This window comes from Prionailurus bengalensis, chromosome B4 (genome assembly GCF_016509475.1).
Source record: "Prionailurus bengalensis isolate Pbe53 chromosome B4, Fcat_Pben_1.1_paternal_pri, whole genome shotgun sequence".
NCBI classification, from domain to species: domain Eukaryota; kingdom Metazoa; phylum Chordata; class Mammalia; order Carnivora; family Felidae; genus Prionailurus; species Prionailurus bengalensis.
In genome coordinates this window covers 100,125,976-100,140,230 of record NC_057358.1, presented here as the reverse complement: position 1 = coordinate 100,140,230, position 14,255 = coordinate 100,125,976, and the positions used below count along the sequence as shown (strand labels likewise).

General features: G+C 39.3%; 1 long non-coding RNA gene and 1 other non-coding gene across 2 annotated transcripts in view; one reads left to right on the top strand and one right to left on the bottom strand.

Moving 5' to 3' along the window:
- LOC122472222 overlaps positions 1-14,255 on the bottom strand; it is a 173,522-nt gene that overhangs the window by 88,951 nt on the left and 70,316 nt on the right. The window lies entirely within an intron of this gene.
- LOC122474192 lies at positions 12,110-12,270 on the top strand. Its single transcript, XR_006294872.1, has one exon. It is a non-coding gene; the product is annotated as a U1 spliceosomal RNA (small nuclear RNA).

The window sequence follows — 14,255 nt, the reverse complement described above, 5'->3', positions numbered from 1 at the left end:
AGAAATGAAAGTCTTGTTTTCTTTTTCTTTCTTTCTTTCTTTCTTTCTTTCTTTCTTTCTTTCTTTCTTTCTTTCTTTCTTTCTTTCTTTCTTTCTTTCTTTCTTTCCTTATTTCTTTCTCTTTTTCTTTTCCTTTCCTTTCCTTTCTTTTTCTTTCCTTTTCTTTTCTTCTTTTAGGGAGAGACAGTGCACACAAGCAGGGGAAAGGGGCAGAGGGATATATAGAGAGAATCCCAAGCAGGCTCCATGCTCAGCATGGAGCCCGATGCAGGGCTTGATCCCATGACCCTGGAATCATGACCTGAGCTGAAACCAAGAGTCGGACGCTCACTGACTGAGCCACCCAGGCACCCCAGGAAGCCTTGTTTTCTGATAAGAGTACTGGATTTGGTTTTGGGGAACACAGCTTAGACTCCCATTATTTCCTACCCAAATCACAAGGCTCCATGTTGGAGAAGTCTGTAGCCCCACCTGCCCAAGATCGCCAAGAAGTCCCACCCACCTGGAGGAACGCAGTCTAAGTCAATAATGCAGAATCTAAGAGGAGAGCAAAGGTACCAAGCAGTGGAAGTAGTGGCAATCTACACTCCCCACTTCCTAGGGCCAATATAGGCCTAGGGATGGTGCAAATGATTGGATTTCAAGCTCTTAGGAGAGAGTTTTTGAAAAACCCTGGAAATGGACATAACAAGACTCAGTAAGAGTAAACCTCCAGTTCACTTACATAAGCCAACAAAGGTAAAGGGAGGCATGAAAGAAGTGGATTTCAAATATGATTGCTCAAACCCCCAGGCAGTTAAAGAAATATCAGAAATCTGTCATTAGTTGAACACAAATTCAAATGTTTTGTGAATCCAGATATAATTTTATCTACAGCATGCACGTTAAATATTAATCTCTTTTTGAGTACTTGTTCCTCCTCCCCCTAGCAATTCAAAATAGCTCAAAATATTCAGGGAAAAATTATATTATCAAAACAAAGCAAACTTGAATCAGAGTGAATCGCCCCAGCTATCTAGTCAAAAACCAGTGCTAGACAAGGATGATTCATGTCTGAATTTGCTTGCCTGCAGGGAGGCAAGAAGCCACAAAGTGGGCACTGCACTTGTCTCCTGAGTACCTTTTCCAGTAGTGACTTACTTTCACCAGTTTTAATGTCCCCCCAAATCACTGCTTTTCAGACCGTGATGAAAAAATGTTGGAAGAAGCAGCGTCAACATCAGGAAAGAAAAGAGTCCAAGAGAGGAGTCTTCCTTATACTCACCCCTAGGTGTCTGCGGAAGGCATGCTCCCTCAGATGATGGAACCTTAGTAACTCTCTCCTTACTAGTGGGTAAAAGGGAACGTGTATAAAAAGGACTGATGTTGGGGCGCCTGGGTGGCTCAGTCGGTTAAGCGTCCGACTTCGGCTCAGGTCATGATCTCACAGTCTGCGAGTTAGAGCCCCTCGTCGGGCTCTGTGCTGACAGCTCAGAGCCTGGAGCCTGTTTCAGATTCTGTAGTCTCCCTCTCTCTCTGCCCCTCCCCCATTCATGCTCTGTTTTTCTCGGTCTCAAAAATAAATAAACGTTAAAAAAAAATTAAAAAAAAAAAGGGCTGATGCTCCAAAAGAAATGTTCAACTGGCTTAAAAAAAAAAATTAAACAGTACTTCAAAGGCATTATTAAATTGTACTTACATTAGTAAAAGGATAGAAATCAAACCTGGACAGGACCTTTGTCTATAAATGAATGTCTTTGGTATCACTGAATTCAATACTCAGGTAATAAAATTTCCATTCAGTAAACATTTTTCTATACAGGAAGCAGTTCTAATTCTATTTGAGGAATATAGATTGTTGATTAAATTCAGAGACCATTATCTCTTCTATTTAAAGGATTCAGATTCCCCCATCTTACAAAGCATCCAGTAGTCTTTTATAATCCTCAGGATAATCCTCAGGATAATCCTCAGGGAGGGGTTGGGGGGAAAGCAAGGCTTCAGAACAGGTAGAATTGCTTTTATTGTTCTTTGTTGCCATGACAGGAATTACGTATTCAGCTCTAAATGCTGAATTCACTAATACAATGTTTTTCTCCCTCACTAGGAATAAGACAAACTATTAAATCATTATTTTCTTTCCAGCTAAGGGTCCTTGTTGTCTTGACCAACTAAATGAAACATGGAGTATCTCCTTGGAAAAAAAATGTGGCAGAAGTGTAAATGGTTAAATGGTCACAGAAGCTGGGCTCTAAAAGTGCACAGCTGATTGCATAGTCACTGTTTGCAATTCGCTGCGGGCATCTGTTGCCATTCCGCACAACATTAATAGGCTACCCCTGGGAGTTAGAGCTGATGCTCTCTGAGTAACTCACTTCTAAAATCACCTAAGAAGTGAAGAAATTTTTACTTGCAGCATGACTTATGCTGCTGGTAAAAGTCATGAATCCATGTTGTTAAACCAATGTGGATTTACTCTATCTTTGCATCACTCAGATTAATTCCAGGGATAATAGGCTAAACTGCTGTCAAGAGCCAGATACCAACAGCTTTGTCTGGAATCAAAGACAAAAGGGGCACCTGGTTTGCTCAGGTGGTAGAGCTGTAGAGCAGGTGACTCTTGATCTCAGGATCACAAGTTCAAGCTCCACTACAGGACACAGAGATTACTAAAACAAAACAAACAGTAATTATCTCTGCAGAAAGCTACCTCCACCAGCACCACCCACCCAAAGGGTCTATTAGCATGAAAAAGAAGGGCTTTTGAAGTCTCCTGTTTCTTGCCTCCTGGCCTTTGCTGGCTCACCTAAGGAAACTGTTTGTTTTCTCTCCTGGTGCTTGCATTCTCCCATCCGACAGTGTAACCTTTGCTTCCTTTTTTTTTCCCTCTCATCTAATACAGGAAAGGGTATTTCCCTTTCCTGTCCGACAGGAAGTGTCCACACATCACACCATCCTTCTCTTTTACAAAATGGCATTTGGCAAAGGGAAAACACATCAGGAGCTAGTTCTTAAATCTTTATTGCACTATTTAAATCTTTATTGCACATCTCTAGATGACTGTTCTGTGCCCAAATAGCAAAGAGATGGGCTTCAAGGTTTCCAATGAAATTTGCTATTTACAGCTAGGTTCGGGGAGGAGTTGTGGCTCACAGTGAATGTCAGGAAATAGGGAGTGTAGTTTAGTATGTGCCTCCTCCTTCCTTGACTTGCTGTTGGAAGGTGCCGCACTTTGAACTCAAGTGGAATTCAGACATTTCAGGGCTCTCCTGGTGAGCAACAAGGGTGGGGCTTCAAGAATTTGCAAGAGGAGTGCTCTGGGGAGAATCATTCCCAGAGAAAAGAGAATAGACATTACAGCTCTAGGAGGGGAGAGGCAATTCTGAGTACTACATAGTGTCTTCAACCCAGTCTTGCCTTCAGATCAGGCCCCAAAGACTCACATTCCATATAGGATGTAGGGATGGCTAGTTGAGAAAACTTCTAAGTAAAAATTGCTTGTTCACAAAAATTTGGTGACACACCAGAACTGTCTTGGCAAACGTCTAAAAGGAGAGACAATCTGCACACATCACTGGCACCTACAGGGCTTTGCTCTATAAGAAGTATCAAGTGTGAGGAATCTGTATTGCCCAGCAGGCATAGCCAGTGTAAGTGAGAGCAGGGTCTCATAGACTGGTTCCATCTAGAGAAGCAGGTTGACATGATGAGTAGAGGTGAGAGGATGGAACGAAAATGGCTGTTTCTGTAGGTTAACTGAACAGCCTTGTTTGGAGTGACACCCTGGGGACCTTCATAAATACTTGGTTTGAGAGGATCCTTTACAGAACACTGAGATCTTGTATTAGCAGATGGGAACAAGAGCCAGTGAAACCAAGAAGACAATTGATTCTTTTCCTAAGTGTGGTTTTACTTTGCAGGGAATAACCAAGAGAACAGACTCTTGATGGTTTTTCTTTCAAAGGACAGATGGAGAGCCATGTTGCCCAAGCCTAGCTCCTGAAGTGCTTTGGCACCAGGAGTAGCAAAAGTGGAATGTGCTGTTTGTTTTTGGGGTGCTGCTGACCCACGGAAGATGTCACCGAGAACACTGCCAGGACTACTGATAATTTTAGCACTCCACTGAAGGAATTAAACTACAGTTAACTCTTCATAGCCTTCATCGTTGTCAGAGTAAGCTCCGCCCCCCCAAAAAACTGAGATCATATATTTTTGTGAATATCCTACACATGGCTATGACTAGCAGCTATCACAAATATGTTATGGAGTATTGTTGAAGAGTTGTTTTAACATTTAATTTCTGTAGCTCTTTATATGTTTATTTTTTTGAGAGACTTGGTTCATCCCTGGTGTTCCATGAGAAAATCTTCAAAGAGCTCAGATCTGGATCAATTCTCCATGCTTGTTTTCTATTGTATTTTGTGTATACTTAATTTAAAATTTTATTTTATATTTAAATAATTTGTTTATATTCCTGTCTCTCTTGGTGAGGCTATAGGCTCTTGATAGAACTTACAGGGACAGGGATTATATCAGACATTTGAACTGAACTCTGCATAGCCTTCATCGTTGTCAGAGTAAGCTCAGCGCCCCCCCCCCCCCGCCCCCAAAAAACTGAGATCAAATATTTTTGTGAATATCCTGCTCCATGGCTAAGACTAGCAGCTATCACAAACACTATTTCCCTCTTCTTCAAGAGTAATAAAAATCTTAGGCAGACCTAAAACAACCCAGTAAATACTGTAGTTCTGGCCACTGGGTTGTGAGTGAAGTGTTGAGTGTTACTCCCAGTCTGTGCCAGGAAACAGAAGGAGAATATCTTCCTTCCTCCACATCCTGCATCTTGGATCACAGATTTGGTGATGAACCATCTCCACCCTTAAAGACAAAGGCCCCCCTCTAGACATGGTAGAAAAAAACAGCTAAAAGGATCCTGGGACCTGACAACACAGTCATCACAACACCTCTGGACTGCTCACCTCTAAACCATGAAATTCTGTGAGGGAGAAATAAATTTCTATCTAACTAAAATAATGGAATAATCACTTTGGTGTGTGCTGTATATAAAAATAGTCATTCCAAGGAAACAGTCAGTGTTATTTTCTTATTTATCATACCTTACAAATGCTCTTGGCACAAAATAATAAGGAGTTTAATATCTAAATAACCATAATAAGTCAGTAGCTGGCATATGAAATTGTCAGGATCTCTTTTACAAACTATCAAATTTCTAATATTTTAAGTCTTTCAATTGTGAAATGAGAGAAAAATCTCCCCTTTAGCATTCATCATTTCCACAGCCACGTGTCAACCACGTAAATATCCATTGGTCCAACTCCAAAAGGCTGAAGTCAAATGTTCTAGTTCCTGTCCTTCCGTTGCCCTGAGGTCATTCAAGTGTGGCTGGCTTCCTACCCTCAATGAAACTCACAGATCACATGCTGAACTCTGACCAAATGTAATGAGAACAAGTTGTAGTTTCTTTCATAATCACCTCCTTCACTCCTCTCTCATTATTTTATGCTCCTCTCCTTATTCCTTAATCCTATGTCTCCCACACATCAATTATTTCCTACCACCCACCACCACCACTGCCTTGTTCCAGAAAGACTTGCTCACAATATCCCCAGGAAGTGTTTATATCCGCAACCAATTCTGCGACCTTTGCTCACCCAGGATACTTTCCATGTACTGAGTGGTTCCACTTATAGGTCCTCTATAGCCTGGCACAGTGCCAGCCATGTGGGCTGAGGCAGGTTGGGCCCTCAAAGACCAGGAGGATCCTACCCTGAGACAATAAGCATTTGTGAAAATGAGGGATATGTTTGATAAAAAAGCCTTTCGAGAGAGCAGAGAGTCAGACTTTGAGCATTTAAGGTAACATCATAAAAGGGCAACAGAGCTAAAAAAAAAAAAATGAATGAAAACAAGTCAAATTGAAGTTGGAAGTTACATGTTTCAGACCATTTCAGGTTGCTTGCTGGAATGTAATCAAACCTATACTTTGTTGTTTTTGATTTGAACCTAAGAGAGAACTTATTTACTGATGGCACACTGCTATTATCAGTCTGGGCAAGGGCTCTCTTTTATTTGGTTTTGTTTGATTTTCTTCTTTAATCCTTGATTCCCACTCTTGTTCCCCTCTCCATCACAAGGACCCACCCTAGTGTTAAATGATACACGTCCTTAACTATGTTTATATCATCGTAAAACATATAGTATTATTTTGTGTCTGTATTTGTAATTCGTAAATTCCAAATTATGTATAGTAACTATGTGAAAGAACTTCAACATGATTTAGGTAAGACCCACTTTCTCCTGACTTTTACAGCTTCATTGTCAATATTCGAATATGTCCAAAGGAACATACTGTGCTCCAGTAATGAAAAGTAATGTCCCTTATTTTCATATTCCCAGAGCCCTGTGCATCTGAAAAGATTCCCACTCCTTACCTTACCACATTCACCACAATCTGCCTATAGATAGACCAACAGAGCCAAATACTTGTGAGGTTTTTTTTCTGGCCCATATACCATGCTCCACTGGGCTTGGAGGTGCCTAAGAATGTTCATGTCAAGAACTGTAATGGACTGAGGGACACCTAGGTGGCTCAGTTGGTTGAACACTGATTTTGGCTCAGGTCATGATCTCATGGTTCATGAGTTCAAGCCCCACATCAGGCTCTCTGCTGTCAGTGCAGAGCCCGCTTCAGATTCTCTGCACACACCCTCAAAAATAAACTAAAAAAAAAAAAAAAAAGAATTGTAAGAGACTGAGTTTTTACCCCACTTGCAAGCTAAAAGCTACCTTGGCATAGTTTGACAGATGTTGGCAGAAGACACGAGACTCCTAGGTCAGGGACAAAGAACAGTTTATTATTCACAGCAATAGCAACTGCCAGAGTATCACTGTTTATTCTTTTTTTTTTTTTAACATTTTATTTATTTTTGAGAGAGAGAGAGAGAAAGAGAGAGTGAAAGTGGGGGGGGGGGCGGGCAGAGAGAGAGGGAGACACAGAATCCGAAGCAGGCTTCAGGCTCTGACCTGTCAGCCCAGAGCCTGGCATGGGGCTCGAACTTGTGAACCGTGAGATCATGACCTGAGCCAAAGCCGGACATTTAACCGACTGGGCCACCCAGTGCCCCATCACTGTTTTTTCTTATACCAGTTTGTCAAAGACCAATTCCTGTAGGGTGACACAGAGTCAGGTAATACCTGCACACATGGGGATGCATTACAGGAGAGGAACCCTGAGCTTAGGGAACACGAATCTTTTAAAATGGATAATAAGCCTGCCTGATCTTTGCCATATAGAGAGACAATTTTTATTATAATGAACAGTAAACAAACTTGTCCTTTGTTATCTATCTTCCAAAGCTGTTCACTATACAAGCATCCTTTTAAAGATAGAACAAATGCAGTCCACTCATGAGATATGCAAAATTTAAGAGAACCCTTGGAGATTGTCTCCCAAACCTCCTTATAGGCAATTTTCTTCTTTCTCAAACACCCCTCTATGAAGCTTATAATATCAAATAACTCTTTCTTGTTGCAATTGTTTACAAACTTTATGTTACTCTCTCTAATTTTCTGAAGATTTCTGAAGAAATCAGTGTATTGATGATCCTTTACTACCATAGCTTTTTGGTTCCATGACTTCTCCTTCAATAATCTTAACCTCTATTTTCTGATTATTTCTGAAGTTGAATATCACTTCATATGTTAGTTATTAGTATTTCACTTATGTGACTGCCATTTTCATATCCTTTACCCATTTTTCTCTTGGGTTTATCATTTTCTTGCAATTAACAAAATGTCTTATTTACTGTAGATATTTATCCCTTGTTGACTTTAGTTATTTCACATTTCCTTTTCCAATCTGTAATCTGCATATGAATTTTCCTTATTATATCTTTTGATGAAACAAAGCCTTTAATTTTTTTTTTCTGAAATTTATTGACAAATTGGTTTCCATACAACACCCAGTGCTCATCCCAAAAGGTGCCCTCCTCAATACCCATCACCCACCCTCTCCTCCCTCCCACCCCCCATCAACCCTCAGTTTGTTCTCAGTTTTTAACAGTCTCTTATGCTTTGGCTCTCTCCCATTCTAACCTCTTTTTTTTTTTTTTCCTTCCCCTCCCCCATGGGTTCCTGTTAAGTTTCTCAGGATCCACATAAGAGTGAAACCATATGGTATCTGTCTTTCTCTGTATGGCTTATTTCACTTAGCATCACACTCTCCATTTCCATCCACGTTGCTACAAAAGGCCATATTTCATTTTTTCTCATTGCCATGTAATATTCCATTGTGTATATAAACCACAATTTCTTTATCCATTCATCAGTTGATGGACATTTAGGCTCTTTCCATAATTTGGCTATTGTTGAGAGTGCTGCTATGAACATTGGGGTACAAGTGGCCCTATGCATCAGTGCTCCTGTATCCCTTGGATAAATTCCTAGCAGTGCTATTGCTGGGTCATAGGGTAGGTCTATTTTTAATTTTCTGAGGAACCTCCACACTGCTTTCCAGAGCGGCTGCACCAATTTGCATTCCCACCAACAGTGCAAGAGGGTTCCCGTTTCTCCACATCCTCTCCAGCATCTATAGTCTCCTGATTTGTTCATTTTGGCCACTCTGACTGGCGTGAGGTGATACCTGAGTGTGGTTTTGATTTGTATTTCCCTGATAAGGAGCGACGCTGAACATCTTTTCATGTGCCTGTTGGCCATCCGGATGTCTTCTTTTTTTTTTAAAACATTTTTTTTTTCAACGTTTATTTATTTTTGGGACAGAGAGAGACAGAGCATGAACGGGGGAGGGGCAGAGAGAGGGAGACACAGAATCAGAAACAGGCTCCAGGCTCTGAGCCATCAGCTCAGCTCAGAGCCTGACGCGGGGCTCGAACTCACGGACCGCGAGATCGTGACCTGGCTGAAGTCGGACGCTTAACCGACTGCGCCACCCAGGCGCCCCCGGATGTCTTCTTTAGAGAAGTGTCTATTCATGTTTTCTGCCCATTTCTTCACTGGGTTATTTGTTGTTTTGGGTGTGGAGTTTGGTGAGCTCTTTATAGATTTTGGATACTAGCCCTTTGTCCGATATGTCATTTGTGAATATCTTTTCCCATTCTGTTGGTTGCCTTTTAGTTTTGTTGGTTGTTTCCTTTGCTGTGCAGAAGCTTTTTATCTTCATAAGGTCCCAGTAATTCACTTTTGCTTTTAATTCCCTTGCCTTTGGGGATGTGTCGAGTAAGAGATTGCTACGGCTGAGGTCAGAGAGGTCTTTTCCTGCTTTCTCCTCTAAGGTTTTGATGGTTTCCTGTCTCACATTCAGGTCCTTTATCCATTTTGAGTTTATTTTTGTGAATGGTGTGAGAAAGTGGTCTAGTTTCAACCTTCTGCATGTTGCTGTCCAGTTCTCCCAGCACCATTTGTTAAAGAGGCTGTCTTTTTTCCATTGGATGTTCTTTCCTGCTTTGTCAAAGATGAGTTGGCCATACGTTTGTGGGTCTAGTTCTGGGGTTTCTATTCTATTCCATTGGTCTATGTGTCTGTTTTGGTGCCAATACCATGCTGTCTTGATGATGACAGCTTTGTAGTAGAGGCTAAAGTCTGGGATTGTGATGCCTCCTGCTTTGGTCTTCTTCTTCAAAATTCCTTTGGCTATTCGGGGCCTTTTGTGGTTCCATATGAATTTTAGAATTGCTTGTTCTAGTTTCGAGAAGAATGCTGGTGCAATTTTGATTGGGATTGCATTGAATGTGTAGATAGCTTTGGGTAGTATTGACATTTTGACAATATTTATTTTTCCAATCCATGAGCAGGGAATGTCTTTCCATTTCTTTAAATCGTCTTCAATTTCCTTCAGAAGCTTTCTATAGTTTTCAGCATACAGATCCTTTACATCTTTGGTTAGATTTATTCCTAGGTATTTTATGCTTCTTGGTGCAATTGTGAATGGGATCAGTTTCTTTATTTGTCTTTCTGTTGCTTCATTGTTAGTGTATAAGAATGCAACTGATTTCTGTACATTGATTTTGTATCCTGCAACTTTGCTGAATTCCTGTATCAGTTCTAGCAGACTTTTGGTGGAGTCTATCGGATTTTCCATGTATAATATCATGTCATCTGCAAAAAGCGAAAGCTTGACTTCATCTTTGCCAATTTTGATGCCTTTGATTTCCTTTTGTTGTCTGATTGCTGCTGCTAGAACTTCCAGCACTATGTTAAACAGCAGCGGTGAGAGTGGGCATCCTTGTCGTGTTCCTGATCTCAGGGAAAAAGCTTTCAGTTTTTCCCCGTTGAGGATGATGTTAGCTGTGGGCTTTTCATAAATGGCTTTTATGATCTTTAAGTATGTTCCTTCTATCCCGACTTTCTCAAGGGTTTTTATTAAGAAAGGGTGCTGGATTTTGTCGAAGGCCTTTTCTGCATCGATTGACAGGATCATATGGTTCTTCTCTCTTTTTTTGTTAATGTGATGTATCACGTTGATTGATTTGCGAATGTTGAACCAGCCCTGCATCCCAGGAATGAATCCCACTTGATCATGGTGAATAATTCTTTTTATATGCCGTTGAATTCGATTTGCTAGTATCTTATTGAGAATTTTTGCATCCATATTCATCAGGGATATTGGCCTGTAGTTCTCTTTTTTTACTGGGTCTCTGTCTGGTTTAGGAATCAAAGTAATACTGGCTTCATAGAATGAGTCTGGAAGTTTTCCTTCCCTTTCTATTTCTTGGAATAGCTTGAGAAGGATAGGTATTATCTCTGCTTTAAATGTCTGGTAGAACTCCGCTGGGAAGCCATCTGGTCCTGGACTCTTATTTGTTGGGAGATTTTTGATAACCGATTCAAAGCCTTTAATTTTAATGTCTTTTCCATCCATTTCTTTTTTATCTTAGAGTTTGTGCTTTCTGGAGTTAGTTTAAGAAGTTTTCCCATACCCCAAAGTCAGAAAAATAATCTACGTTTCTGTTTTTTCTTTTATATTAGTTTTTCAGATTTACATTTTCCATTTACGACTTTAATTCAAGTAAATTTCACTCTCCCAAGGGACATAAACATATATATATACACACACATATATATATACATATATATGTGTGTATATATATATGCATATATATGTGTGTGTGTATGTGTGTGTATATATATATACATATATATATAATATTTGTGGTATTAAAATGTCATTGGAAAAGATGGAAAATTGGGTGGGGAGTTCAAAAAAGTTTCTTAAGTAGGCAATATGAAAAAGGGTTGAGAAACACTGCTATAGGTTAAGAATCCAGCATTACTTTTCTCCATAAAATGACACTTTCCTAATACTATCTATTAAATGTTTCATCAATCCTTTCTCCACCTGCACATATCAGCTGTATAATACCTGAGCACCCACAGGTTCTTTTTCAAAATTGTTTTAATTATTCCTAACATACTTAGTCTTCTTATACCCGGCAGAATAAGTGTGTTGAATTCATTTTTTTACAAGTCCTACTGGGGTGAACCTGGGTGACTCAGTAGATTGCGTGTCCAACTCTTGATTTTGCCTCAGTTCATGATCCCAGAGTAATGGGATTGAGTCCCACATCAGATTCTGCACTGAGCATGGAGCCTGCTTGAGATTCTCTCTCCTTTTCTCTCTGTTCCTCTCCCCTCCTCATGCATGCTCTCTCTCTCTCTAAAAACAAATAAGAAATAATAAAAAAATAAAGTCTTACTGGAATTTTCATTGGGACTGAACTGAATTTACAGATTAATTTTGGAGAACTGACATTTTACACCGATGGCATCCATTTCTTGAGCATGGTATAGCACTCCCATTTATTTAAGGCCTTTATGCCCTTAATAAATTAAATTTTCTTTTCTTAGAGATCATATGCATTATTTATTCAGTTAAATTCATAGTGTATAGTTTTAATTGTTATTAGGAATGGCATCACAGAATCTGTTATATTTTTAGTTGGCTATTGCTGATGCAGAGGAACACTACTGACTTTTGTAAATAGATCTTATATCTGACATTCTTATGAAATCTCTTATGAGATCTATAGTCTTTCTGTTAACTTACTCGGGATTATCTCAACTGGAAAAAAAAAAAAAAAAGAAGAGTGAGGAGATACTATGGCAGGGGAGATACCATGATCACGAAGGTAGTTTTCCCAGGATGAGGCTCATCCATTGCATTCCAGATGTCTTGACTCTTGGGATTTCCCCAAATGAGGGAAACTTGACTGCATAATTTGTGGTAGTAGGGAACTGTGTTCATGTTCTCCCCTCCCTGTGCCACCACACCAAAAAACAAAACAAAATAAAACAATCCAAAAACAAAAGAGAGAGGGGAGAAGAAGGAAAGAAAAAAAAAGAAGAGGAAAGAAAAAGAAATACTTTCTCTGAAGCAGATAAGGAGCAAATCTAGTAACCTATATGTAGCAGGAAGAACAGAGAATTGAACCTTTGTGGAACACACTATATAATAATCAGCTGGTGTGTTTAATGGCACAGGCAATTTCTGCTTTGCATTTGCAATGATCAACTTATTCAATTCTGCCTCATAAATACTTACAATTACTTTTGGCTTCCTTATTCATATGCTCAGTCCTTTTTGCCCTCTATAATTATGAATTTCAGAAAGGTATTTTATTACAAAAGATTAGAACCACTTGTATTGCTTTATCTCGGCAAGCAGAACAGTAGTCAATATTCTATGTCTTTCTTTGAACAGTCATTATTAATAATTCTGAACATTCTCACCAGTACTCAAAATGAGGAAAAAATTTAGTCCTATGGGTTGGAGGAAGAAAAAAATCTCTTCAGTAGTTTCCTGAATGATGACTATCAAAAATGGCTATGTCAAAGTGATCCTATTTGCCTGATGATCCAAATTTATTGCTTAATAAGAGCTTTAAGAGATTAGTTGCATCAAAATATACCATTCTCTAAATTGAACACTATCTACAAAATGAAATTATGTTCCATTGCAACAAACTTGGACAAAGTTTCCATGCAAACATATGACTATAGAATCTGAAAATTTCCCCAAATAGTCACAAGAAAAAAACTAGATGACTTTAAATATTTTTAAGATGTTTTTAATGTTTATTTATTTTTGAGAGACAGAGATAGAGTGTGAGCGAGGGAGGGTCAGAGAGAGAGGGAGACACAGAATCCGAAGCAAGCTCCAGGGTCTGAGCTACCAGCACAGAGCCCAACATGGGGCTTGAACCCACAGACTACAAGATCATGACCTGAGCTGAAGTCGGATGCTCAACTGACTAAGCCACTCCGGTGCCCCAAAACTAGAAGCCTTTAGAAACAAGTTCCTGAAAATGATTAAATCAATTGGGACTGAAAATTTCTTCACCACCTAAAAAATCCAAGAAATCATTTGGCAAACAAGTAGTTTCTACCAGAATAAAAGTGTAGCACTTGGAAAAACTTAAACATATGTATTTTAATGAAAAAAACAAAAACAAAAACAAAAACCTTTTTTTTAAAGTAAGCTCTATGCCCAACATGGGGGCTTGAACTCAACCCTAAGATCAAGAGTCACATGCTCTACTGACTGAGCCAGCTAGGTGTCCCTAAGCATATGTATTTTAAACAGCATCACTTGGATTTCTACATAAAGCTTTTTGTAAGCTAAATTAAATACAGTGCTGAGGCATACAAAAGAAACACTAAGATTAGTTCTTATTTAAGAGAACAGACTTCTATGTATCTATTAAGTGGGACAGATAGACAAATTTGTAACAATGGGATAATCTTAGCTGCCTTTAGTAGAGTAGGACTCAAAGTAAAATATAATGGCTTAGCAAGAAGGGAGAAAATCATAACAGAAACATCTTTATGAAGATGATCCTGTATAATTCTAAGACACAAGAACGTGACATTTAATGGAAACGTTTTCAAACAGAACAGTACTGATTTAATGTAGGTCATCATTAAAGGCGGCAGAGCCACCAATGGTATTGCTAACTCACTGCACTTTGTGTATATCTCTATGAAAACACAAGTTCACCCTATGTCATAATTTTGAGCACTTGGCAGTCAGAAATTATCCCTTCCTCTCCTGTTTTGTTTGTTTGTTTGTTTGTTTTAAAATTTCCTGTACTCAGCATGGTGGATAGGTGTGTAGTAGGTGTTCAATCTTGGAAATGCTTTGTGTTTTCAAGTGATCTGATTATATGACTTAAGACTTTGAACTATTTCTAGATGTATTCACTATCACTGGGTTGTCTAATAGGCATATGACTTACTCTGCT